General features: G+C 44.7%; 1 protein-coding gene across 1 annotated transcript in view; it reads left to right on the forward strand.

Annotated features, from left to right (window-relative positions):
* LOC119433758 (neprilysin-1-like) overlaps positions 1-12,825 on the forward strand; it is a 741,141-nt gene that overhangs the window by 159,295 nt on the left and 569,021 nt on the right. The window lies entirely within an intron of this gene.

Raw genomic sequence — 12,825 nt, forward strand, 5'->3', positions numbered from 1 at the left:
TGAGCAAAAGAGGTGTTATAAGTTTAGTTTCCATTAAGAGGTCGGCGTGCCGCATAGATGCCTATGAACTAAGAATATGTGTTCAGGTTTATGGAGGAATTTTATTTATTACAGAAAATCGAGTTGCCCTTACTCGCACTACATTTGCAGTAAATAACAGTGGTTATACAAGGTGTGCCAGCTAACTTTAGCCGAGTTTCCAAAATATGTTGAAGTGCAGTGAGAAGCCATGACCAAACACATGTCGGCTATTCTATTGAACAAGACACTATATTTTGCAACACCTAATTGTTTTATTCGCAAAGAATATATAACAAAGCTCATAAGTTATATTTCAACGCTAGACTTTTAATATGGAAGCTTTATGCTTCCATATTAAAAGTCTAGCAGTTTTTCAGCAGCTTTATGCTCCGTAGTTGTTTCGCAAACGTTTCATAGCCGCAGCGGACGCCACATATTCCCATTAACCGGTTAATTCCTACATTCTTAATGACCACAAGGTATCATGCGTCAATTGTGTGGGTACGTTTTTTAAGGCATAGCCTCTAAGGCAGAAAATGCTTCGCAGTAGTGATACGCTATACCCAAGATAACTTGTCTGTCGAAAGGTACTGTGCGTTTTCGCGAAAATTGAAGGTATATATTTTTTTCCCAGTTCAAACCCATTTGAACTAGAATGAACTAGACGAGAAAGCTTAGTGCGAATTCGAATAGTAAAAATGATAGCCATTGAGCTTAACCAGAGCCAAACCAAACAAAAAAAGAAATTTGAACAGCCCACACCTCAATATAAATCTCGACGTTTGTGCCAATATAGCTGAAGCGATCTAGCGTTGCAGAATATCGCCACCTCCAAAACGTGTCATGTCAGCCAGTACGCAGCAGGGATCTTCTTCCAAGCTTTGCTCGGTGCACTTGGAGCCGTATTGAAGCGCCGCCACGAAGCCCTCGCGTGGCGTGTGAATGCTGCATTCACACAGGATATACTGAATAGCTATAGGCTGGTGGCTGTATTCCTACCAGCACCGTCTTACGCTTAGAGTTTTTGTTATAAGCCGCGGTCCATGCTCAGGGATACAAATTAGCGTCAAAGATATTCAATTTATTTCGACTCATACCTAGTGTCGCACACCCCATGAGCCAAGTTAGCATCAAACATTCAATCAAGAGCGGTACATACAAAGTAAACATATCCAGTGACCCACGTTGATGTGCAGAGAGAGAGAGAAGTTTAATGATATGAAATGCAGAGAGGTCGGCCTGAGGTAAATTGTGCAAGAGCCTCTATGTGCAAGAGCCTCCTTTAAGGGCGGACCATGTCCAGTGACATACACGCAGAGCCTAAGTTTACGACCGGTGGTCTCGAATTCGGTTGTCTCAGCAGGCAGTCGATGGTCGCTTCACTTGGCCATGGACTTCCCAGTGACCCCAGTTGGCAGGGAAACTATTAGTGGCAGGCACAGATCAATCGATAAGTACCAGAAAGTGTGTGAATAATTATAAGAATGCTAATCGCATTAAAAGCACGGCTATGTCAGCAGGTATACCCCCCAGGTAATGGGAATTGCGTCACAAGCGGCAGTTTCTTCCCTGGTGGCTTGGTAGACCATGGTTTTGAGGGGAAAAAATAAAAAATTTGGCCTACTGTTATAGCAATGGTTTTGCTAATGTGCGAGGGGGAGACGGAACCCGCTAGTCTGCTATGAGCTCGACAAGTGTGCAACTTTCTTGGCACATGCAAGACGAAAGTAGCACGAGTTCCATTCGCTGCTACAGTCTGCATTATTCTAACAGGTGTGATTTGCAGCCCCTTTTCCTTTTTTTTGTAATCACCATTTTCTTCTGCGTTTGTAGTTCATGTTTTGAACAAACGCCAGTAGCGCATTTGTGTTTGCTAAAATTTTACCCTATTCTGTTATGATACGTTAGCCAGAATACGATAGCGCGTGGCAACTAGGTTCCGGCAGGCCAATAACAGGCAGTAAAATGTGCTTTATTTTACAATTTTATTACCAACTTTTGTACAGCAAAAATACAATACACAAAAAAACATTGCAGAGCTGAGTATCTTGCATCTACAATACAAGCTGCACATTCCATAGGCGCATATAAAAAGATTCGTACAATTTCTGCATAGCAAAGTAAGTTTTTTTCTTTACTTTGCATGAGACAATCCTACCAACGGAAATCGTACGTTTGACGCAACAGTTGTCTGTGATTACTCATGCAAAAAAATTATTCAGCGAGAGCGGTTGAAAGGCTGAAGACAGCACATATCGCATACCGAAGAACAGACGAGGTGGAGTTGTCCGTGCTGGAGCTTTGGTCTTGAGAAAAATGAAAGTAACAAGTTTTAAGCTTACACACAACGCAATTGCAGCAGCGCATTTCAGCACTCTTTCCGCAAAACAGTGCTTTCAATTTATGTACGTCAACTCCTATATTTTGTTGTGGGATTTATGCTAAAAATATGGCACAAAAATTTAAGAATCCAAATTCTTATTTTAACTGCTACTATATTGAAGCAACAAGTTTGTTAATGCTGCTTTCTCAACAGCTGTCTGCAAAAACTGATCAATTTTTCACAGATAGCATATCTTGATCCCTGAATTTATTATTGACTTGTCGATAATGCTCTGACAGATTAGTTTGTTCATCCTTTTTGTGCACTCCTTGTCTATTCCTAGTTGTGTAGAATGCCAATTACTGGAAGACGATCTTCCAAAAGTTGTAAGCCACTGGTCAACGGTCTATGAGCATTTCTTATTCTAAAAGAATTTGTTTGGCACAGGGTGATCAACACTTCGCGGGAACACCGAAGCGCGTGGCTCGCTAAGCGCCGACGTAAGCACCTTCTTACGTATTGCGTGCTAACGCAATGCGTACTTGACACGAAGGTAAATTCACTCGTTCTGAACAAAATATGCTCGTCCACTTAGTTCCCAGTTAACAACCGCGAATATCGCACATCGCAGATGAATATTCGATAAAGAAGAACAAACAAACGGGCGTTTTTCTTTTTCATTTTTTTTTCTGCAACACAACATTTCGCTGCGTAACGTGAATGCACCCGGCGCCGTAGCCACCAATGCGAAGGAAACAGCACTTGCAGTGCTTTATGCACTAGCGCAGCGCTCTTTTATTGGGATCCGCCCCTTGTGAAGCTCCAGGCGATTTGCAATGTCTAACCACGATTAGGCAAGCGCAATGTTCTCTAGCTTAACCCCCTCGTGTGTGCAGCAAGCATTCAATAATAATCAGCAAAGATAAGTTATCAGTTTTTTTATTACATACCACGAACAGCAAATTCCGAAATATAACGAAACGCAATTTGCGTCAGCGGGTCGGCTAGCACTCACTCGTCTCAGGAGCTGCTGTCGATGGGTAGCTTCGATGTATATATACACCACAGAGAAATTTGCGGCGTACAGAATACCCTTCCTTTCGTCTTATAGCGTTTCGATGAGGTTAGCGGCTATTCGCTACAAAACGACTGCATAAAAAGCGTGCTTACCTTTCATTCAATTGAAAGTGGAGAAAAAGTGTCCCTGCTGCCCCTTCCCGTTTTGGCCCACCGTTGGGCAGTGCAGAACGTCTTGTGGCCTTTCTTCTGTTAGTCATATATCGCTGGAGCACTGGCCGATAACGAAACAAAATGCTGCAGCACACAGTAGAAGGCAAAGGCGTGCATGTTGCAGAGGTGGAGAGAGCGGCAGGAGCTGACGAGCGGAATGGCAGCCGAAATGATAAGAACGAAAGCACCGCCTGTTGGCGCAGCAAGTGAAGCGACTAAATAAAGATATAGCATGCCAAAAAAGGAAATAGCGAAAAACACATTTTGTTTCTACACATAATTGCATCACTTTACTTTATTGCTATGTAGGGTGAAAAGATAGAGCCACACATGCAAAAGTTACTGAATTTTATTGCGATAGCTATTATATGGACACTTCAACCGTATTTATGCCGTCGCCGTCGCCGTGATGTTCCGTATAGATTCCAAGGGCGATAAAATCGTCGCCGCGCGCCGTATGCGCGAGCGAAAGCGCGCGGGGGACGAGTGCTATCACGGAGAGCGAACGCACGGCGAAAAGCAAACGCGACCGTCACGCGAAAAGCCGTGGGGGTATGGGAGGGAGGGAGGCGACGCTGTGCTGCTTCACCAAATGCTTGTAACCGGGCGCAAGTGGAACTGGCCACTCAATCTCCCACGCGAAAGCAAGAAAGCGGGAAGGCAGCGCTGGAGGGAGGAGGGGGCAGCTTTTCCTCTGCCAACAACTTCTCCTCTGCACAACTCCTCTGCAATTTGCCCGGTGGTGGCGCTCGCCCGCACCGTCTCTTATCTGCACACGGCTCTGACCTTTATATGCGCTGTGCATTCGCCGCTCAGTTTCCGTTGAAGCGATAGACCGCGCGAACCTCCGCCTGCTGCCAGCGTTTTGACAGTCGGTATCTGCGGTCATTCAGTGTGAGCTATTCATGTTTGCTTGTGCGCGCTGACACCACGATTGTTAATTCAGTTAGTAAGCGAATGTGTCCAAGTTTATGCAGCCGATAAAACTACTATTCCTACTCCGAATAGCTCTCTACTAATTTGCTATCGCAATCGATGCTTCGCCTTTCGGGCGAAACTGCGATATTTTTTTTCTTTGGCGACCAGTGTCATGGCGACGCCTTATTGCCGGTACCGGAAATAGCCCACTGTTCACCCGGTGTTAAAAGCATGAGCCCGAACTGAACCCGGGCTACCAGAAGTAGGTTTCAACGCCCTGCAAAAGGTGATAACAAATCGTTGAGAAGAGGAAAACTGCTGCACAACTCTTTTCACGATGAATGCGGACCTTAATGCGATTAGCATTGAAGGAATGTAGTGACACAGCGTATGGCCAAAGACGAAACAAGTATGCACCCCTAATCGTCTTTCGCATGTCCCACTGAACTAGCTGCTCCATCTAGTTTCGCAGCAGTGAAGTCGCCGCTACGAGTGGGTTATATTCAGCCGAGCACCACAGGATCTTTGTGATTAATTTTTACCATTCAAGAGTTGCACATACGTAGTGGCGTATGTCAGTTAGCCGAACTGGCGTCACATTCAGGCACCCAAGTTGGCGGCAGGTTTGTGTAAGAGCGGCACAGGTCAAGTAGCACAGGCATACTGCTCCAAGTTGTATCTATAAAAAGTTTATTGAACAATGGCACGTACCCAGTGACCAAAGTGCGTCCGACAGTTGGTTTGAAACCCTGTTTCCTCAGCACAGCCCAATGCGCTGCAGATTAGGTGATACACTAGCAACTTCCAGTGATGCGGACAGACATACAGACAGACGGATAGGCAAACACAAACAGAATATTTAACAAACCCAGTTTCACGGTGAATGTGGACGTTACTCTGATTCGCATTGTTATTATGTAGCGACGTGGCTCATTACGAATGCAGAAACTTGTATGCAGTCGGGCTGCTGTATCGCGCTTCTTACTGCACACGCGGCGCCATCCAGCGGCACCAGCCTGAAGTCAGCGTGCGGTGGGGCTTCGATTCCACCGGTTGCTTTAGAACCCTATTCCCTGAGCATCGCAGCCCGATGCACTGCCAATATGTCCACTCGCTACCAGTGACACAAGTTGGCGTGAAAACGTTTAGAGACAAAGTCTGCCTACGGTAAGAGCGTCAAGTACCCTAAGAATGTGGGGCCGAATTCACAAAGCTATTACTTCGTAAGTGCTGCTTGCCATTGGCCAGCTTCCTTCGCTGATGATATGTCCAACACCCCGGTTGGCTGACATCTGCTTCTACGAGCAGTTCTATCCTAAGAACGTTTTTGTGAACCGGCGGGTAATATAACAGGGTGGGTAATACAAACCGCGTGAAGGGCAACCTACCCTCTGGTTATGTCAATGGCCTTGGAAGTGCGACGAATAGAAGAAAAGACCCCTCGCTCTCGGTCATCAACACTAAAACATCTCACTCCCCTCCAACCCCCCGCCCCTCTTCGGCGGTGTTCCCACGGGTAAAACGCGTTCAGCCATCGGTCATCCCAGGCGACCAGCAAAGCCGCAGCCACCACACCCTTTCGCCTTTCCCGTCTGTCAAGAACAGGTGCCCTGTTAAGTGTCTCCCCACCTTCCGCTATTTCCCCCTACTTGTTTTTTACGACTGACCTTTTAAAAGCTGCACACCGCCACCTCCGAAGAATACCCCCTGAAGAAGGCGCAGAATGGGCTCCGAAACGTCGGGCTAATAAATTCCCTTATTTGGTTTGAGTCACCCTTTAAGCCTTAATCAATTTTCTGTCTTAAGACAGGTAATTCTGTTGAAATATTTAGCTTCACGTTTACAGAGCTTACATACGTAACTCATGTTACAACTAGGGGCGTCATATACGCTATAATTTTGCAGTCGGGCTCACCCCGTACTTGCAGTTCACCCGTTTGTATTGCAGAGGGGTTTGAGCATTTGGTTGAAGATATGGCCCCCTGCTAGTTTCTCTCGTGAATGTCATACGCAGCTTGAGTACATCGTACTCGTCGATGGTTGAGGCTCCTGCGCTTTCTTCATTCTCCTGCACTTATATCTGAACTTATCTGCACGTATCTGCTCTCTACACAGACAGATACGTTCCGCACTGGTCAAAGGGATGGCATACCCATTTGTTTTGCTGCCCGATTCTCTTCACACAACTTCTGGACCATACTTATCTGCCAGGAGAGATTAGAGTTATTTCAAGAAAGTTGTGCGAATAACAGCAGAAGCAGATGGCTGCAAACGGAGAAAAGAGGATGACGACCAAGTTGTGCGCGGAATAGGGAGCGCATGGTAAACGCCATCTTGGCAGAAGGGCTGACCGGCGCGCGCATCAAGGAAGGAAGTGGCCAGGATGCAGTGTTTCTGGAGAAGACGAGGATGGTGGAGCACCAGGGTCGTTTCCGCCCTAGTACCATGGTGAAAAAGTGACATTTCGTCCGAAAAGCAGGCTAGGCAAAGCGCTGGTGTGCTGTTACAAAGCCGCGGCTGGTCCCAAGCAATCGCGGAACTTCGGACATGCCTGCGCTTGTGTCGCTGGGCGTGGACATGCTGCTAGTGGCCCAAGCAACTCCCACTCCCGTCCAGGAGGCCAAAGCTGTTCGTGGTCAAAGCTGTTCGCAGAAGCAGCAGATTGCTGATCTTCCAGAGTGCATTGATCACCAAGCGACGTTGTCTTCAAGACGTCATCAAGAGTGACGCTGCCGATGGATATCGACAATGCAGGACTGCAGACCATGCTGGCGCCGACATTTCTGTCAGATGCATGGATACTGGAAGTGTAATGGAGTGATAGCCACAGGTCTATGTTTTAAGACGTTGTTTTCCATAGTGGTAGTGGGTAAGAGCATACATACAGAACTTTTACAGCTAAGACTGATTACTAAAGAGTTCTTGTGTTTTGTCATATTGTTTTGGTATATTTATTCCGTTTTGCATGTGCCGCCAGCTAACTTTGTGCTTTCATTCTGTTGATGCAAGCAACATACGAGGCAGAGTCAAACGCGTGGCAGTGTCGAGGGCAAGGGGGTCATAGTTAAGCAGAATTCAAATGTTTGCAAGACATTGCGCACTTGTAGGCCCTATAACTCCTTATGAGCATCTGTATGTGTTTTATAAATTATACCTATTGTTGCATAGTAAGCTGTCTCAAACGCTACCATTCCTGCTCAGATGAACAAAAACACTGCCGAACTACGCCTCTCTGAAGACCGCGCGCGTGGCTTAAGTCGAGCTCCGATCGCGTCATCTGTGGCGTGACAACGGTGCCACTTGGGCACGCGACACATACATTAACGAATATTTCTTTCTTTTCTCTACGCAACAATACCAACTTAAGGCGTATAACATCAATTCGCGCTTTAGAAAGCAAGAGAAGGTCCTGCGGTGTAATTTAGAATCGTGTTCACTCTCATATTCGTAGAGCACTCGCTATGGCGAAATATTGCCGGCGTGAACTAGTATTGCTTCGTCTTGCCCGAGTCTCTTTATGGATCATGCGTGTTGAACTTTGGTCTCCATAGCCGGCCAAGCGTGGAATTTCTACAGATTTGCAAATTCGTAGGCTTCATGTCTCCTGATAACAACTAGTTTAGGTTTGACGTACTAGATCTACTGTGGCTGAGTGATTGCACTCAAAAGCGACCACTCCACTTGGATTATTGACAAATGTAGTGCCAAGCTATAGCTCTCTGTACTATCACCGAGGGGCGAAATTTAGGTCCTAATGCGTCATTCGTGGAGCAACAACGGCGCCATGTGCACATGCAACTCATGCATATTATAGTAATGGTTCCTGGCCTCTAAACAATAGATACCAAAATAAGGCGCATGGTTTACGATTGAAAATATACGACCGATAACCATATGCCGTGTTCTTGTTACATGCGGTTAAACCAAACAACAGTCTCAATGATTTTGAAGCTGTTTCATGTAGAAATATCATTGAGCGAATTTATTCCCACATCTGTGGTGTCGTTGGAATTTTACGACGTGTATTTCACATCTCATTCTCCCATGCATAGAGCTCGTACTTCGTGTTAGCTTTTGGGCCTGCCGTTCGCAAAGGTCAAGTGGAACACTTTTGCGAAAGCACAGAGCTGCGTAGAGGACAACATTTAAAAAATCAAAGGTAGAAGAAAACAATGTTACTCAGGCCACGCAGAATACGACGACATGCTACTATGATAGGTCAGAAATGACGCTAGCAAATTCCGAGATGATTATTTCTCCGGAGCTCAGGAATTCAAGGTTCCATTGCATTAGCGGAAGATAAACTCAAATTCTAGAGCGAAGATTTCTTCGCCAATTTGCTGCGGTTTACGTCTTTCAGTTGCCAACTTTTCAAAAATTAGTGGACGTATATCGGTGGTCACAAATAAATCTGTGCAAGAAATAAAAAGATGAGTGTGTGTTTAACAAACAGCCAAAACTATACAATGATTGGCGTTGTAAAAATTATTTAATTGATATTGCACAAGTAATTATTTATTAATCTTTATTAGGCTGATATTTATTTACATAACTTTTCTATTAGGTGTGAATCGAAATATTGTGCACGATGCTAAGAATAGTGCAATAACAGCCTTCGCTGAAACCATGGCTGTATGGGGTTTTGTTTTCCGCCAAAAACCAAAAAGCATTGTGTATCTTTCAAATATCAAATGACAAATAGGTTAATCCTTCATAGATTGCAGCAATCACAAAAATAAACATCGCGAAAAACTTGCCTAGTTTCTCGCACAGGGATGAGCGATCGCGCTATCTCTAGGTGCGCCAGCAGCCTCTGGCGCACATCTTTAGTCACTGTCAAACATGAAGCCTTATCTTTCAATCTTCGTAAAATGCATGGAGTATTTAATGAGGAGGCTTACAGTTTCACACCACTACAATCGCAGGCGAGTGCATTCGTTTTCAGCCAGAACTTTTTTTATTATATCACTGGACTTTTTTTTTGTTTTTGTCCCGAAAAAGGTCTGCGCAAGCTCAGTGCATTTTAACGGAGACTCATGAGTCATTTCCAAGAGATGATTCAAATTTATTTACAGTGCCATTTATCGATGAGGAAAGGCATTGAACATTTAGCACAATAAACAAAATGACGGGAGAATTTTTCTTGTCAAGATACCATGACCAATGCGTATCAGCTGGTTGCTGCAATCGTTATTCGCGTAAAGGCCTCCGTGATTGTTTTATTTTGACACAACATTTAGTTTGAGGATCAATGTTTTATCCGCGAGGAATGCAAGCGCTTTACCACGTAATGAGGCTGTGCAAGAAATAACAAGTGTATTGAGCTTAAAGCGCAAATCGTGATCCGCTTGCTTATAGTAAAAAATGCGATGTAAGTCACTGCTCGAAAGACGGCATTAATGACGTCGCGGGCACGTTCTACAGCACTCCCTGCAACCCGGCTACACCAACATTTATAAGACATGTTTAAGTTCATCCGTGCTTTGTTCCTTCGAGGATCCAATTTTACATGCCCGATAGTTCAGAAACGGCTATGTTTAAACGCCGCAGTAGGCGTCGACGACAATATCTAATTACAAAATAATGGAAATTTCAAACAGTATCGGCAATGTATACACATTGCAATGTTTTACTGGCATCTTCGTTTGGAATACTTGTTTCACGTTTGTAAATTATTTGGAAAGAACTGATAATTTTGAATCGAACGCTGGCTGGGCTCAATGCCATACAGTGCAGCCAAGGCGGAATCACCATAACTGTTGATCTCATACATTCTAATATTCCAGCACATTATCACTGGCAAGCCTAACATGGAAATGTAGTACACACAGATTGCAAGGCTAAAACGCACTTCCAAGTCAAAACCTTTAGATTACCGTCGGTAAAAATAAAAATGTAAATCACAGGGAAGATAATTGCAAGATACCTAAGAAACTTTGGCTAGAATTTAATGACCATGCAACCACCGATATGAAAATCATTCGCATAACGTTACCGCCAAAAAGGTACCGGTACATAGGAATGAGTGCAGCTGAGAGTTTAGTTAAGATTGAAAACAACAAATGAGAGTGGAGAACCGATGACCAGTGGTGTATTAGAGTATCAGATTGTAGTACAACATGGCTGGAAATTAGGCGTTTCATTAGGTGATTAGGCCGCGCAAGCATGCAGGTTAGAAAGTTCGCAAGCACGCGACAAAGACAGTGCACAGAAATTCCGGGTAAGTAGATTTAACTGTTATTGTCTTTCGTCTTGCTGTAGATGTCAATTAAAATGGTGCAGTCAATATGGTATAATAGAAAGAGCACGATATTCACAGTATTCGCGAAACCTGAGTAGGCCGGGCCAATCTGATCTGCCCAATCGCTGAAAAGCTTCCTGAAATAACCTGAAAAGCTTCCAAACATACAAATTTCGCATGCAGAGAAGTATGATAGAGGCTTGAGTCTGCTGCTCATGCTTCCCGGCAGCTGCTGCTTAGGCAATCGTAATCTTTACCGAGACACGCCTGCGGCGAACGCTATGCATGAAGACGGGCTTTCTGGTTCTTTTTTTGTCTTTCACTCCAAGGCTGACGCGCCGCTGCCGCGGATGAGTGCAGGTGAGTGCCATCTCATGGTGCTGGAAGGAACCGAGCGGGGCGCGCCGTGCTATGATTCGTAGGAAGTTTTTGCTCACGGTTAACGTCTGCCTAATAGGGCGTCTAAAGCTATCGCTTTAATATTCGCTAGAGCCCATCTCACGATGAAACTCGGCGACACCTACCTCCAAAAAGATTGAATAAGTATCGCATAATATTACAGTGCATTAGAGGCGCCGTAGAGGTCAAACACCACGGAAAAACGTAGAAGAAAGCTTTCTAAAGCTGTCATCCTGTTGCATGACAATGCCTAAGCCCGAACTGCAGGGGGAACAATCACAAAACCCCTCTCTATGAACTTTCAAGTGATGCGCCATCCACCCTATTCGACCAGGACGGCTCCGTCTTGCTATTGTTTCCTCCAATCTCAAAAAAGACCTGAATGGGCAACAATTGGAGAGTGTTCTGAAGGTAAATAATGCTTAAAATGATAGGTTACATTGGCGTACGGAAAACATTTAATTGTATTGACATCAGAAGAGGCAAGACAGATGCTGCAAGTGAATTGAGTTCCTGCAGCAACATGCAGAATAGTGGCAGTTATAGCATCCTAGCTCAATCTTTTCTCGGGGTAGCTTAATACATATCAGCACAACTCATATAAGCCTATGAAAATGAGGTTACCAATGACTTCTTCGGCTAAACTCTCACATTGAAAGAATTAAGTGAAAGCAGTACTGACCGAGACGAGCAGAGGTCATGAAACAGTAGTATTTGATATGCCTCTTGCATCACTGGTCAAACCAGTTAGCTAACGTATCTTGTTCACGAGCTGGTAACTCCGTTCGAACAAATCAACACGATATTTTTGGTCATTTGTAATGTCAACTGGCAGAAATAGATGACACATTCTTGCTTCGGATTATCTCACTTGATAAGCCCAAGCAGGCACTCTCCAATGAGCAATAGTTACCAAAACCGCGCTAATCTTTATTGAGGAACTATACCAAATGCATGGTGCTTCCACAGAAGTGATAAAATACAAGGGGCAGTGTGTTTATAGTCGCGCTTCTGCTCACCGTCTCGAAAGTGAGCAGAACCGAAATAATTTAACCTCGTTTATGGCCGTGAAGTTAGAGCACTTCAGGGCATGATGCTTTTTAGGACATGATGACGAATGGGATGATGACGAGTCGTGTGTTAAGGTGTTTAAGCAAGGCGCAAAGGAAAGCAAGCCATCTCGGAAGCTTGCGAATGCGAGGAAGCTGTAAAATACATTGGGAGTGGAGTGATTCAATATCCACAGCGCCACCTGAATGTGCCCAGCAACGAAGATGAGGATGACGCCGTGAATAAGTAGATGAACTAGGAGGCGCCGACTGCGTGTGGGTTGCTGTTTAAAGAAAAAGCGATATTATTCGTGTTCTACACCACCGTACCCATGTCTACCTTGTATACGTCGCCAGAAAATGATCTGATAATTGCAAATCGTGTGATAATATCAAGCATAGAGTGGCATCTCGCAAAAGATATTTTATTTTTACGACTAAAGTGCGGCTCGTCTGGCTTTTGAATGCTTCTAGACATCGATTTTCTTTTCCTGCCCACGCCTGGCGTGAACATTCCAACTATGGTTTTATAAATTTATTTCTTCACGCTTCAAACACTGACGCTCCCTTCGGAATTTGAAGATATGTAGCCGTCGGCATATGTTTGCAGTAATAATTAGTCGTGTCGTTGGATGCTTGCCGAG

Source organism: Dermacentor silvarum, chromosome 11 (assembly GCF_013339745.2).
Source record: "Dermacentor silvarum isolate Dsil-2018 chromosome 11, BIME_Dsil_1.4, whole genome shotgun sequence".
Lineage (NCBI taxonomy): Eukaryota > Metazoa > Arthropoda > Arachnida > Ixodida > Ixodidae > Dermacentor > Dermacentor silvarum.